Genomic DNA, 14800 nt, shown 5'->3' with positions numbered 1-14800 from the left:
ACAAAATAAAAAGAATCACTAAGTGACTATGGTATTTCTGATGCTTTACATACATTACTGTATTTAATTTTCGTAAAAATCAATGAAGTAACCATTTCATTTGACAATTGAGAAAACAGAGACTCAGACATGATCAGACTTAGATGACTAGTGGGCAGAGCTCCTGGATCCTCTTGCTGACCCAAACCTTTCTCTTTTGCTCCCCTCTTTTTTCTGTTTATGTTATCCTATCCACTTTCTTCTTATTCTTAGCAACCCCCCCATCCCATTATTTACACTTGTTCATTCCTCTGAAATGCTTCCTCTCTCTGCTATCCTTTCTCCTTGGCCTTTTGCCTGCCCATTCTCATTTCCCTCCTCCCATTTTATGTTCTCTTTTCTCTCTCACTCCCTTCAGTTCTTTCTGGCATTCTGATGCTGTCTTTCCTCTTTCTCACCTTTCTTTTTTTTTTTTCCTCGCCTTTCTTCCTTCCCCTCTATCTCCCTGTTGACACAAATTGCCAATAGCCATTCTATAGACAAGAGAGACAAGGTGAGATTTGCTTGAGCCAGGCCGAGGACTAGCCCAAGAAGGCAGTCTCCACAAAAGAAGAAAGCGTTCCAGAGAAGCGCGGTTTTCAGTGCAGTTTTATACCTTTTTAGAACAAAGAACATGCATCAAACATACCCAGGTTACATATACACCAAAGTGATTAGCAGGTCAACATGACCCTGATGTCTGAGAAAGGAACTTATCTTCAGCTTATCTTCCCGATACTGGCGTTACTGATATGGCATCTAGGAAAGGAAGTATGCATTCTTATCTTCAAAGAGTACATTCTTTTACTTTGAGATAATGTTTAATGCATCCTTATCTCAATGGTTAAAGCAAATGTACAATGTATGTTTGACAGGCCATAAATCAGGCTTCTTTAGTTCAGGCCAAATCAAGTTTAAACCAGAACAGCTACCCCAAATATCTCAACACGTGTAAGTTTCTTATCACTTATCTCGAGGATTCTCTCCCCTCCCTTCCTCTCATCTTTCTGTCTCTTGCATCTGTCTCTTGCTTTCTTCCTTCTCTATTTCTGTCGTTCCTACCTTGCCTTCCCCTGGTTTCTTCTCCTTGCTGTTCTGTTCCTTGATCTTTCTTGCCCAGTCTTTTTTCTTCTTTTTGTTCTCTCTCCTCCCTTGTTTTTTTCCTGTTGTTCTTGTCTCTTGACTCTTTCTGTTGTTTCTCTTCCTCATCTTTTTATTTCTGTCTGTCTCTCTACTTCTCCCATTGAGTCTGTGTTTCACTCTTTCTAAAGATTCCTTTTTTTTTTCCTCTTTTCTTTGTCCTCCCTCCCTCCCATCCTGCATCCTCCCTCCTTCCTCCCTTTTTCTTTGTGAGGAGATCAGTCCTGTGCTAACATCTGCCAATCCTCCTTTTTTTTTTTTTTTTTTTTGCTGAGGAAGACTGGCCCTGGGCTAACATCTGTGCCCATCTTCCTCCACTTCATATGGGACGCCGCCACAGCATGGCTTGCCAAGCAGTGTGTCGGTGCGCGCCTGGGATCTGAACCGGCGAACCCCGGGCTGCCGCCGTGGAGCGCGCACACTTAACCGCTTGCACCACTGGGCCGGCCCCCCTCCTTCCTCCCTTTTGCCCATTTATCACTATTACATTTTTTCTTCCTCTCTGTCCACTCTGCATTTTCTTTCCTTACGCTCTCGCCTGCCATGGCCCTGTTTCTCCCCAGTCACCCCAGCCCAGGAGGAGAGGGAAGCCCTGAGCTGGTCCCTCCCTCTCTCTGGCTGTGAGTGTGTGAAGCTGGGGCTTTTTCCTGCCCTGGAGGATCTCCCTCCTGCTGCGCCCTCCAGGTAGTGTTGAGGGGTCCCAGCTTGCCGGGGCATGACCTTGGCTATCATATTCGCAATGCTGAGAGAGGCCAAAGAAGTCAGGCCTCACCCCTAGGGAGAAAGGTCGTCATGAGGAGCGTCCAGAGTGGGGCCTGCATGCCCTGTGAAGTCACAGTGTCCATATGGAGCAGGCAAGCCACTTTCCCTTGAACCCCTCCTCTCTTCTCCTGTACATGTGCTCAGGACACCCCCATGAGCAGTCACCGTGCTGGTGAATTCTGTGAGGAGGCAGCTTCCTGGTCGTGCCCTCTCAGGGGTCTGGAACTTTGGGCTACCTGGTCCTGGTATTGATAGGGTAGCCTTTAAGAACTTGTTAGAGTGGCTTTGTGAAAGCAGCAAGAAGATTTGAGGCTGCCTGCAACACTCTCTGCAGTGATTCCTGAATACCCTTGCTTGTAGAGAATGTACCCTTCTCCTTCTAGAGAATGGACTATGCATGAGGCCAGTGAGTATCCTGCTTTCAGAATGGACCCTAAGATGAGGCAGCAGAGGCTCAGGGAGGGTCCTCTGCCACGTGTCCCACATGACTCATATTTCAGCTGAGAGGGTCTCCATGGGATATGTATTTCTTGGGTTATGCTCATATTAACATGCCAGGGAAATGTGTGTTATGATGGCTAATGGGAGCCTATGAGGATGGGCACAGTGGTGAGGTCTGGGGCCAGACAGGTAGCACACCTAGGACTGAATCTGAGTCTAGATCCAGTGCTTTCTCCAACAGGTTCTGTGTGTGCTGCTGGCATCGTGTGATGCTGCACCTCTATCTGTCAATAAGGGCTACGAGAGAAGACCATGAAATGACCCTTGGAGTCAGAGGAGAGAGAGAAATTGTGACCGGGAAAATCAAGGAAAGCTTCTGGAAAAGGTGGCATTTGAGATAGGCCCTGGAGGATGGATTTACTTTGACAGCTGGAGATGGAGAGAGGAGCAGTGAAATTCTTTTAGAGATTACTTCAAAGCTGGTCAGTAGACTCTAGGCTTTCAATTCAAAACGTTTCAGTGGATAGAAAAATCCAGATCTCTGAAAGAAATAGGTGTGCAGTATGAGGTGGGGGTGAAGTACAGGGGGGTTCTCTGGGCTTACAACCTGAAGGGAGGCGTCTGTAGGTGCCTGCTTCTCCCTGGTGAGGTTGTGGCTTGTCCACAAGCCCCCTGAGCCTCCAGCTGCTTCCTAGCCTTGAACACACAGCCTGGGGCTGGCCTGTGAGTGACAGGCTGGTTTGGAGCACTCCGGGGATTGTGCGAGTCCTCAAGTGGACACCTTTTGAGTGTCCACTTGACTTGCATGACATCCCTGCATCTTCCCTTGGACTGAGACTCCAAGGTGATGCCATGGGAGGGGATGGAGCTTTATCCAGCACTGTTGGATGCCAGGGGTGACCCTTTCCAAGGGCACTTTTCCAACTGTGCTTACATCCTGGCCCTGAAAGGCCCAGAATGGAGAATACTGAAGCGAGAATTATCTGTGGTCAGGATCTGATAGCACATTGTTGTTCACCATCATCCGTCAAGAGTGAACCTTAAAAAAAATAAGCACAACAAAACCCAGCAATATCACTCCTAAGAGTCCCCAGGGGGTCAACTTCACAAATTGTTTGAGCTGGAAGGGACTTTAAAGAACTATGCTCTAATCAAACCACACTGTCACTTTCATGAAAACTGGGAACAGCATCACACAGTGCATTCAAGACAGGGTAGTTTCTAAAACACAGATTTCCTAACACCCAACTCTGCCCATCTCATGACCTCCTTAGTTTTTGTTGGAATCACATGAGAGGAAACATTCTGCCATTATTAATAGCATGGGCTTAGAGTCAGACCAGCCTGGGTAACATTTTGGTGCTGTGTGGTTTTGGTCAAGTTCTCTTGGAGCCTTGGTTTCTTCATCCTTTAAGTGGATGTAATTATGGGATCTACTGTATCAGAATTATATCAGGATTAAATGAGATAATGCATGTAAAGCACTTAGCACAGTGGCTGTACATAGTTAATAAAGCTCATCTAGTGTTATTAGGTTGTACAGATTATTAAAGTTTTTGCACTGTATAACTCATCTCTCAAGAATTATTTTATAACCTTACATTGTTTCATAACTATGTTTATGTGATTACTTCATTGCTCACCACGACTTCCTTTCCATCCCATCTTTCCTTTGTCGGATCCCCCAGCTGCCCAGGGCCTGCCCTTACCCCAGCCCTCCTGCTCCACTTGGTGGTTTTCACAGATTCTGGCAGGGCTTTTACTTCCTTTTCTCTCAGGTCCTCTTTTCACATGTGACTAGTTGATCTAGATGTTTCTCAACCTCATCCCATCTTCATCATCCCCTGAAAAAATGTCTTCAAGTTTCTGGTCCACTGCTGACACTATTCCTTGTTGTCCATGGCTGTTACAGATGATTACTCAATATTTATACATTTTTCTTGTTGTTTTTGTGAAGTTTGGGTGGAAGGGGTTCTAAGAGAGTGGACTTCAAAACACAGCTTGGCAAGGACACTTTGGCAGATCTGCAGCCCCACATTGTCCAGGCCCAGGGGAGGTTAAGTTTCTCACAGTTCTGATTCCAACAGAAGCCCCACTACTGGCTCAGGGATGTACGTCCTCCTCTGGCTCACCCCCTCCTCACAAAGCTTCAGATGGCCGCAGAGAGCACAGGGACTGTCTCCCTAGCAGCACCTATGCCCACATTCCTGGGCCAATCTGCCCTTTTATGACTTAGGCCAAGGTTGGAGTTTTAGCTAGAAGTATTATTAGATTCCTCTAGGAGAAAGGCTTCTCAAAACAAATCAGGGTTGGGATTCAGGTCCCCAGAGTTGTGCCTTTAGATAAATTCCCTGTGTGGGGAAGGCACAATTTGGCCAGAAGGCAGAGGTTGAATTAGGTAAGAAGTAAAATGTAAAGCCTGACTCCCGACTCCTGATAACACTTGGAATTTTTCCAAACCATAGAAACCTTGTTGCTGAGAAAGGTCGTAGTGAGTGATACGGTGCTGAGGAAGGTAACTAAAGTCCCTGCTTGACTGATCAATTTACTGCTCAGGTATAACTTTGAGTGAACAGCCGCCTTTGAGTAATGGGATGGAATGTGCCCTAGCCTGTCCTACCTGTTTCCCCAACATGGAGACTGTGATGTCTCCAGGGCATCAGCAGTGTGTCCAGCATGTTCCTTGAGGCCCAGGACTCCTACCAAACAATCAGGAGTGCAGGGATGTGGGAGGTGGAGGGAGGAGGAGGGGCAGTTGTAAACTAAACCTGGGAGTAGTCAGGCAAAGAGAGAGAGTACTGGTTGAGTTTGCATAAGGGTCTCTGATAAGATGGGCAGCTCTGAAGTCTTGAGTCCACCCTGTTGGACACCTGTTGGGTGTTGGATGTTGAGGACAATCCCCCTTGTGTTGGCCCCAGCCCTGCCTTTCACAGCCCTGTCTGTCTCGTACAGGTCCACAGATGACGAGCTCTTTGCTGACTCTGAAGGTCTCTTGGCATCTTTCTTTGCCATCATCGTATTCTAGTTGCAGCCCACTGCAATCTAGAGCCTCCCTGAGGTCTCGGGGTGACTGCCCAACCTGCCCGACCTGGCCAGATGCACTTCCCTTGTCCTGGATTTTCCATTTGATGTTTCCTCCCAGCAACTCTGTGTCTTCATCTCTTATACTTTTTCTGTCTTTGCCCTCTTCACCCCTTTCTCTGTTCACCATCCCTCTGTTTCTCCACTCATCTTTTATCTTTTCTTTTTCTTCATTTTCCTCTGTCCTACTGACCACTGTTACTTACTCTCCCTCACACTATATCTTCTCTTAAAAATTTCTTTCTGGACTTTCCTGGTTCTTTCTCTTTCTTCCCATCTTGCCCCATCTTTCTGTCTTTTATCCCCTCTCTCAGCATCTCTCTTCTCTTCTTATCTAACTCCAAGCTTCTCTTTGCTACTTTATCTCTTAATCTCTATTTCTTTCTTCTTGTCTTGGTGTGTTTCTCTGTTCTCACTTTCTTAACTTCTTTCTTTCTCTTTCCTTTTCCTTAAAAGACATTGTAATGTGTAAACATATGTACAAGCTATTAATGTAAAGGTTAGCAAATAATGATAAATTGGGAACCTATGTAACTCCTGCAAAGGTGGAAAAATAGATTACCGCCGGGACCCGTAGCCCCCAGTATGTGCCACCCTGACCACGAGCCCCTCAGTCTTCACAAGCCTCACATTTGTGACTATCATTTCCTTGCTTTTCTTTATAGTTTGACTGCTTTTGTGTGCCTCCTAAACAGTATAGTTTAGCTTTGCCTATTTTTGAATGTTATGCACATGCAGTCAGACCATATATGTTCTTTTGTGTCTTGCTTCTTTCACTAGCATTTTGTCTGTAAGATTCATCCATGTTGCTGCCTGTAGCTATAGTTCATACACTTTCATTGCCACCTGATTCTCATCGTATGGACATACTGAAATTCATCCAATCTATTGAACATCAAATTGTAGTTATCAGAATACCTGGTTTGCTTTTAAAAATAAGAGCTGGATTTGCTGCCCCCTTGTGTCTTACCACAACTATAACAGATCATCGCATATATCCTTTCTTGGTCCTCACAGGCAAACAAAGGGCTCCAAAAACCAGTTAGAGTTTCACCAGGCCAGCTTGCTCAAGTTACACCTGGGGGCTGAGGAGACCACACCTCTCAGGTGCAAAGAGCGCTACCGAGGGAGAGGCTTTTATTACCAGCACCAAGCTCAGCTCTGACTTTATTAAGGTTTGAGTCACCGGGACAGAAAGAATTTGGCATAAATAGATTTGCCAATATACAGTTGGGAGGTGTTCAGGCACCTAAAAGAATGTTTTTTAAAAAAGATATATTTTACAATGTTATTAATGCAGATAGCAAGTCCTACTCTGAAAGCTGGCTAGGGAAATTCATTTCAATGGTTATTTCATTCTTTTATTCACCTGCTGTTTACTGAGTGCCAGACATTGATGTAGGCACTAGAATACAAAAATAAACAAGTGCAATAAGCAAATAGGCAAATAACTATTGTAATATACTGCAATATACTTCCAGTTAGTGATAAGTACTCAAAAGAAGACAAATTAAGAGTAAAGAAATAGAGGGCAATGGGCTGGTCCATGGAAAGCCGCTCAGAGAAGGTGACAAGCAGAAATGTGAATGAAGTAATAGAGCAAGCCGTGTGAAGGTCCAGGGGAAGAGTGTAGGCAAAGAGAACTACAAGGTCAAAAGTGTTGAGGTGGGAAAGAGCTTGGTATTCTTGAAGAACAGCAGGAGGTCAGTAGGATAAGAGCAGAGGAGAGAGGCTGAGAGTGGGAGGAGGTGGAGAGAGAGGACATTGTAGCCATGGTAAGGAAATTGGATTTTACTCTGAGAGTGGTGGAAATCCATTGGAGAGTTTGAGCAGGGGAGTGGTATGATCTAATTTACATTTTGAAACTATCACTCTGGCTGCTGGATGGAAAATTGATTCTAGGGAAACAAAAGTGGGAGCAAGGTAGTAGAACCCTATTGCAAAAATTCTGGCAAGAAATGGGATAGCTTTGGACTGGGTGAAATGGTGGCGATTGTGACAAGTGGTCATATTCAGGGTGTATTTTGAAGATAGATCCCACAAGACATGCTGATGTGTTGGATGTGGGGAGTGAGGGAAACAGGAGTCCAGGATGACTCCTGGATTTGAGATTAGCTGGTAGTGCAGGAGTGGAGGTCAAAGTAGTCAGGGGGAGGATCACATCTCAAGTTCTATTGGGATGCATTAACTTTGAGATTCCTATTACACATCAAAGTGGGCATGTCCAGCAAACAGGTGGTACATAGGTGTGGGAGAGAGATTAGGGCTGGAAGTATACATGTGAGAGTAATCGTCGAATAAATGGAACTGAATGAGATTACATAAGAAGTGAGAGTAGAAGAAAAGAAGGCTGAGGAATGAACTCTAGGGCACTCAAAATTTACACAGCCAGAAGAGGAGGTGAGGCCAGCAAAGGAAACTGAGTAGGAATGGCCAGTGAGGTAGAAGGGAAACCAGAAGAGTTTAGTGTCCAGAAGCCAATTTTATTTTGTAGTACTTTAAAAGTAGTTAAAGAAAGTAATAGACTTCTGAAAAAAGGCTTGAAAGGTCAAGTAAGATGAGAGTTGAGACTTGACCACTGGATTTTTCAAGATGGAAGTCATTGACAACCTTGGCAAGAATGATCTTAGTAGGGGTGATGGGATGGAAGCTTGGTTGGGAAGGCTTGAGTTAAGATCAGAAAGGGGAGATGTAGAGATTTTGAGTAAAGACATTCAAGAAGTTTTCAAGAAATGCAATCCAAGCTTCACAGGAAGTTGAGCTTACTAAAGGTTGATTAATATTTCAGAGTGCTTCTGTGCCTTTTGAATTTATATCTGCTAACACTACAGTAGGAAAAAAATGCTAAAAAAAATGCCTCCATGGTTTGCCATGAGGAAAATCACCGAAAAGTTTTAAGAAAATCTTCTCTTTTGCACCTAAATGGCTTAAAAGTTAAGTGGAAACACAAAGCAACCCTAGATTATGCATCACTAGAAGATGGAGTACCAACCAGATATGTGACATCATCTGCTCCGGTCACCAGGGTGATGGCTTGGCTCAGGAGGGTGTCCCAATGGCTGTGATTTCATACACAATCTTTTTTAAAACACAAATTTAATAACATTACAGATTTGTTTCATCTTATTTTCTCATTCTTAATTTCTCTTTGACCACATTTTCTCACCTATTTAATGTAACATTTTTTATGGTTTAATTGTTAAATTATTTTTAAGAACTTCTTTAATATTTTTTGGAATAAAGGAAGTAATAATTTCTTAGCTGACCAATGTAGTTATTGAAATGTTTGTAGGTTTTTCATCCAAATGGTATTTCATAGCTAACTGATATATAGAACATGTCAGCCCACATCTGTATGGATTCCGACTCTATAAATAAGCTTCGCAATTTACGTGAATGTTTATAGCTTCATATTATGAAGCAGTAAATAAACGTTCTTTAGTTATAGGCTGTATTAGTCAAGGTACTCCAGAGAAACAGAACCAATAGAATGTATACATATAGAAAAAGAAATTTGTTATAAGGAACTGGCTCATGCAGTTACGGAGACTGGCAAGTTCCAAGATCTACAGGGTCAGTCAGTGAGCCAGCGACCCAGAAGAGCTGATGGTGTAGTTCTAGTCCGAAGGCCAGTAGGCTTGAGATCCAGGAAGAGTCAGGGTTTCAATTTGAGTCTGAAGGTGGGAAAAAACCTATGTGCTAGTTTAAAGTTTGAAGGCTGTCTGGCAGGAAGAATTCTCTTACTCAAGGGAGGGTCAACATTTTTGTTTCTTTCAGACCTTCAACTAATTGCATGAGGCCCACCAATGTTAGGGAGGGAAATCTGCTTTATTCAGTCTACTGATTTAAATGTTAATTTCATCCAAAAACACCTTCACAGAAACACCCAGAATAACGTTTGACCAAATATCTGGATACCAATTAACGATTGGGGTTAAGTTAACCATTATATAGATAATTAACATAAAATTAACCATCACATAGATAGATGCCATTTTATTTCTAGTTGTTGGGGTCAAGAATGACCTAACTATATTTAGTGGAAGTGTATTTAGTGTATTATGATGCAAGGTCTTAATATATAAGTGGTTCCTGGAAATAATGAAGATTTTTGACTCCAATGGTAGCCAATTCCCTAAATAAACGCACCAGGCTAGGAATTTCTGAGTGCATGGTTCAATTACATATGTGTAGCTGCATCTAAAATTTGACCAGAGTGAATGTGACCTGGTGTCTCACTCAGGGACTGTGGCAGAGACTGCTGGTTATCCCCTGACAGCCTGTCTCTCTGTATTCCATAGGAATGGAATTTTTAGCTAAGCCCAAGGCCATCCAGAATAAGGACTACATTTCCTAGCTTCTCTAGTAGGTGTGGTCATGCGACTAAATTCTGGCCAGTTGAATGTGAGTAGAAGTTCATATGGTATCTTCTGGAAACCTTCTTTATGAGAGAGCTGGTGCATGAGTTTTTGCATCTTCTTTATGCCTTCTTCTTCAGTCCTGCCTCCTGGAGCATGGTCACTGCTCTCTTTGACCATGAGGTCAAGGCCATGTTTAGCTAAGCAACAAAATAGAAGGAGCCTGGGTCCTTGACACCATGAACTTGCCATACCACTCCTATACTGTCTATCCAGCCAGCTCTGTAAAAGAGAAATCCATTTCTATTACAGCTGTAGCCTATTCTAACATTCACAGGTGGGAATCTTTAAACTAGAATGTGAACATTTGGGCCTGTTTGTCTGAGGGCCATGAGGGTAGTATGCATGTATTGACATTAAGCCACCATTTGGAACGTTTATCTGGTCATAGGATCAGTGCCATCCTATAGATTTCTAGGGCTTTTTAAATAGGGATTTTCCTGTCACCCTTACATATGACTGCCCCAAGACAGAGTTAACTATTGCTTACCCCTTTGTGTCTTGGGTCAATGATCATTAAGATTAGTGTGTGCTATAAATATGACGAGAAGCCCTGGTAGATAAGGGCTGTCTTTCCCTTCTTTTGCTTCTGCATAAAATTTGTATTTGATTCAGACGGGCTTTGAAAAGATGGACTGAACTCCTGATTGAAAATTGAACCTGGCTTTGGTAGCTGATGAGATGGCAGCTGGGCACCATGCACAGGGCAGATGTCTTGGGTAAGGAGAGGAGCAGACTCGGAGACAAGGGCTGGGACAGTACGTGGAGGGATAGCTGCAGAGGGAATAATTGCCCTCACCTCTTTTTAAAGAAATATTTTAAGATAAGCAATTAATCTTGTCATAAAGCACCACAAAAAAGTGCCGAAGGAGCTAAAGAATGGGAGTGGAGTGTACTTTAGGATGACTCAGAGGAATAGTGTCTTCAAATATCTGAAGGTCTGTTTTTCTTGGAAGAGGGATTAGAATTGTTTTGTGAGCCTGCAAATACAGAGAGCTAAAAAGATAGGGGTAGTATTTACAACTCAAAGCAAGAGAGAAGTTTCTGTCAGTTGCTGTCTAAAAGCAGAGCAGGTTGCCTTGTGGAATGAGCTCCCAATACTGGAAGCATCCAAGCAGAGATGGGAGGCCTCTTGGTGGGTATGCCAGACTCTAAGATGGCACCCCATGATCCTCGCCTCCTGGTATTCATGCTCTGGGTGGTGACCTCCAACATGAACAGTGCTGATATATGTAACCAATAGCATATTGTGGAAATGACAGTGTAACTTCCAATACTAGGTCATAAAAGACATTGTGGCTTCCACCTCACTCTCACTTGGATCACTCCCTCTGGGGGAAGCCAGCCACCACATCATAAGGACACTCAGTAGCCTTATGGAGAGATCCATGTGACAAGAAACTGAGGACTACTGCCAAGAGCCAACAATGTAATGAACCATCTTGGAAGTGGATCTTCCAACCTCAGTCAAACCCTCAGATGATTGCAGGCCTGGTCAACATCTTGACATCAACCTCTGAGACCATGAGCCATAAGGACTCAGGTAAGCTGTTCATTAATTCTTGACCCCAAGAATGTGTGAGATAACTTTATTATTGTGTTAAGTCAACAACTTTTAGGGTAATTTGTTATGCATCAATAGATAACTAATTCAATGTCATACAAGAAATTCACAAATCAGTTGGAACTTAGATCAAATGGATTCTAAAGCCCCTTTAAGTGCAGAGCTGACAGCTTTTTGACAGTCACTTGAATCAAAAAGAAGTGAAGTTAGACTCAGCTCCTGGCCACCCTTAAGATATGTCTGCCTCTTCTCTCTCTAGCTAATTTTAGCAATCCTCCAGAGCACTGGGCAACCAAATGTTTCTGGCTACCTGGACAAGGCCCAAGGCTGGCTTTGGAGAGATGTCATCTCATTATAGATTTTACCACTCACATGTTGGTGTTGCACTCATATTGAATACTTCTTTAGAAACTGAAAATAGACATCTGATAGGATTTTAGAAAATAACACCATGGATGTATACATAAATCTATATGCTTACATGTAAATTATACTTCATGCATATACGCACATATATATATTCACATGTACATGTATATCTCTAAATACAGGTACATGCATTTAAACAAATATCTCACAGTATATATGTGCATGGACATGAAACAATCCATAAAGACTTGACTTTCTAGAAGTCTATGTCATTTCCCAAAGTCAACACGGAGGACCAAATTCATCTCAAGAACCTGACAAATGCTGCCAAATAAACTTAAACCCCTGCTACTGTCTTATTGATTAATCTCTTATAAGTTTTACTTGGAGGAGAGGAACGGTCACAGAACATCCCTGAACCTTATGAATATCACTACCTCTGTAGGAACCTATCAAAGTTTGTGTATAATTTTTCTGACTGACAGGCAATTGTGAACACCTGTTTAATGCTTGTCACTGTACTCACTACCATAGAAGGAAGTGCAGACCACCTCTATGCCTTTGCTCTTTCTTTATGTGAGTGATCCTCCACCTCTGAGAAGTGGAGTTGATGCCATGTCTCTGAAAACACCTTAACTTGTCCTGAGAATTTGAAATTTGAATTGGAACTCTCCTCTATACTTCCAGAGACTTTACTTATTCTGCTGTCATGACATGTCTCATCTTTGCATGATCATATGGCTATTGAACGACAGCCTTTCTCAATAGACTTGGTTCTCTGAGTGCAGAGACTTCCTTATTTATAAACATATGCTCTGCTCTTAGCACATACACTAAAGTATAGTTGATTTCAACAAATGTCTCTTGAATGATGAGGGAAAGGGTCTTTTGGCCTCACAGTCCAGGTAGTTGGGGTATGGAGTAAAGGCTATAAACATTTGGTAAATCAAATTAAAAAGACGCTTATCTCCATACCTATCAGAATGGCTAAATTAAAAAATGATGACAATACCAAATGATGGTGAGGATGTAGAGAAAATGGATCACTCGTGCATTATTGGTGGGAATGTAAAACTGTAAGTCACTCTGGAAAACAGTTTAGAAGTTTCTTAAAGAAACTAAAAAGTCAACTACCATACCATCCAGAAATTGCATTCCTGAGCATTTATATCAGAGAAATGAAAACTGATGTTCACACAAAAACCTGTACCAGAATGTTCAGAGCAGCTGTATGTGTAATAGTTAAAAACTGGAATCAGCCTAGAAGTCCTTCAACAGATGAATGGTTCAACAGGCTGTAGTATAATAGCCACACCATGGAATACTACTCACCAATAAAAAGGAATGAACTATTGATACACACAACAACTTGGATGAATCTCTGGGGAATTGTGCTGAGTTAAAAAAAAAAAAGAGGGGCTGGCCCGGTGGCGCAAGCGGTTAAGTGCACACGCTCCGCTGTGGTGGCCAGGGGTTCACCGGTTCGGATCCCAGGCACGCACCGACACACCACTTGGCATGCCACGCTGTGGCGGCATCCCATATAAAGTGGAGGAGGATGGGCGTGGATGTTAGCCCAGGGCCAGTCTTCCTCAGCAAAAAGAGGAGGATTGGCAGATAGCTCAGGGCTGATCCTCCTCACCAAAAAAAAAAAAAAAAAAAATGAAAGAAAGCCAATCCCAAAAGTTTCCATTATATAACATTTTTGAAATGACAAAATTTTAAAAATGGAGAATAAATCAGTGATTGCCAGGGTTTAGGAATGGGGAAAAGAGGTGGGTGGGTGGTGGGTGTGGTTGTAAAAAGGTTTGTTAGTTGGCTCAGGGTGTATTACCATAGACTGGGTGACTTAAGCAATAGTCATTTATTCTTTCACAGTTCTGGAGTCTGGAAGTCTGAGATCAAGGTGCCACATGATTGGTTTCTGGTGAGACCTCTTTTCCTGGCTTGCAGGAGTCCTCCATCTTGCTGTGTGCTCACCTGACCTCTTTGATGGGGGGAGGGAGAACAATCTCCCTGGTGTCTCTTCTTATAAGGGCACTAATCCCATCAGACCAGGGTTCCACCCTAATGATCTCATTTAACCTTAGTCACTTTCTTAAGCACCCTATACAATATAGTCACATGGGGCATTGGGGCTTTAACATATGAATTTTGAGGGGGACACAATTCAGTCCATAGCAAAGGCAACACAAGGGTTTCTTGTGATGTTGGAACTGTTCAATATCTTGACTGTGATGGTGGCTACATGAACCTACACAGGTGATAAAATATATAAAATTGCATAGAACAACACATACACATACATGCACACACACACAACATACAATTGTATGTACAATTGAATACCAGTAAAACTGGGGTAGTCTTAATAAGACTGGAAGATTGTATGAATGTGTTGACAGAAAAAACCAATAACCATTCCATAGATAAAAGAGATAAAGTGAATTTTACTTGAGCCAGGCTGAGGACTATAATCCAGGAAGGCAGTCTCCACAAAGGAAGAAAGTATTCCAGAGAAGCATGGTTTTTGGTACAGTTTTATACATTTTTGGATCAAAGAACATATATCAAACACACCCAGGATACATATTCATCAAAGTTTCAAAGAGATATTCAGTTTCAGATTAGCAGGTCAACATGACCCTGGTGTCTGGGAAAGGAAACTTATCTTCAGCTTATCTTTCCAATACTGGTGCTACTGATATGGCATCTAGGAAAGGAAGTATGCATCCTTATCTTCAAAGAATGCATTCTTTTACTTTGAGATAATGTTTAATGCATTCTTTAATAGTTAAAACAGATTACAATGTATGTTTGATAGGCCATAAATCAGGCTTTTTTAGTTCAGGCTGAATCAGGTTTAAACAGGAATAGCTACCCCGTATACCTCAATATGTGAAAATTTCTTATCAAATGTCAATATTTTGGTTGTGATATTATGCTATAGTTTTGCGAAATGTTACCGTCAGGGGAAACTGGACAAAGTGTAAGAGGGATCTCTCTG

The sequence above is a fragment of the Ceratotherium simum genome, chromosome 15 (genome assembly GCF_057802395.1).
Source record: "Ceratotherium simum simum isolate JZ-2026a chromosome 15, ASM5780239v1, whole genome shotgun sequence".
NCBI lineage: Eukaryota > Metazoa > Chordata > Mammalia > Perissodactyla > Rhinocerotidae > Ceratotherium > Ceratotherium simum.
The sequence above is the reverse complement of the archived record's forward strand: the minus strand, read 5'-3'. Positions refer to the sequence as shown.